Here is a 427-nt window from a genome sequence, read left to right on the forward strand (position 1 = left end):
AAGATAATACAGCAAAATCAGTTTTCCTCCAGATGTTCATCCTGTTATAGCCTGTGTACACATGTTTGCTGGGGCCTGAATGTCGGAGCGTGTAATTGAGGCTACTACTCGGTCAGTGGGGGGAGGGCGGTGTTTTTAGGAGATGAATCCATTGGTAGCCACTCAATATGGATTTATTGGTGCTGTTACTGCATCTTTCGCAAATGACCAAACAACCTGGGTTAATGAGAAGAACTGGAACATAACTGGCTGAACTCTCGCTCCGTTCATTCATTAACTCATCCGTCCATCTCTGTATCCATTCACCCATTCATTATCCATTACCATACACATAACAGATTAATAAAATATGCTTGGCGACTTAAATAATTGGCTGAATGCCTTGTGGTAAAACCAGACAACATCCAGAAAAGACAGCACTGCCTAC

General features: G+C 42.6%; 1 protein-coding gene across 1 annotated transcript in view; it reads right to left on the reverse strand.

The window, feature by feature from the left end:
- The window catches only part of si:ch211-113g11.6 (uncharacterized protein LOC559008 homolog), a 42,593-nt gene that overhangs the window by 41,769 nt on the left and 397 nt on the right, over positions 1–427 (reverse strand). The window lies entirely within an intron of this gene.

This window comes from Sander lucioperca, chromosome 10 (genome assembly GCF_008315115.2).
Source record: "Sander lucioperca isolate FBNREF2018 chromosome 10, SLUC_FBN_1.2, whole genome shotgun sequence".
NCBI classification, from domain to species: domain Eukaryota; kingdom Metazoa; phylum Chordata; class Actinopteri; order Perciformes; family Percidae; genus Sander; species Sander lucioperca.